Genomic DNA, 497 nt, shown 5'->3' with positions numbered 1-497 from the left:
GTTTGGCGATTTTTGAAAAATCCTTTATAAACCTCCTATAGAATCCTGCATGCCCCAGAAAGCTTCTGATTGCCTTAACATTGGCTAGTGGTGGTAATTTTTCAATTACCTCTACCTTAGCTTGATCCACCTCTATTCCTCTGTTCGAGATTTTGTGCCCAAGGACAATTCCTTCAGTCACCATAAAGTGACATTTCTCCCAATTTAAAACTAGGTTGGTCTCTTGGCATCTCTTTAGAACAAGTGCTAGATGGTCAAGACAGGAGCTGAATGAGTCTCTAAATACTGAAAAGTCATCCATGAAGACTTCCAGAAAATTTTCCACCATATCAGAGAAAATTGAGAGCATGCACCTTTGAAAGGTTGCAGGTGCATTGCATAAGCCAAATGGCATCCTTCTGTATGCAAATACTTCGGATGGACATGTGAATGCCGTTTTCTCTTGATCTTTTGGATCTACTACAATTTGATTATAACCTGAATATCCATCCAGGAAG

This window comes from Arachis duranensis, chromosome 7, assembly GCF_000817695.3.
Source record: "Arachis duranensis cultivar V14167 chromosome 7, aradu.V14167.gnm2.J7QH, whole genome shotgun sequence".
In the NCBI taxonomy this organism is placed as follows: domain Eukaryota; kingdom Viridiplantae; phylum Streptophyta; class Magnoliopsida; order Fabales; family Fabaceae; genus Arachis; species Arachis duranensis.
The sequence above is the reverse complement of the archived record's forward strand: the minus strand, read 5'-3'. Positions refer to the sequence as shown.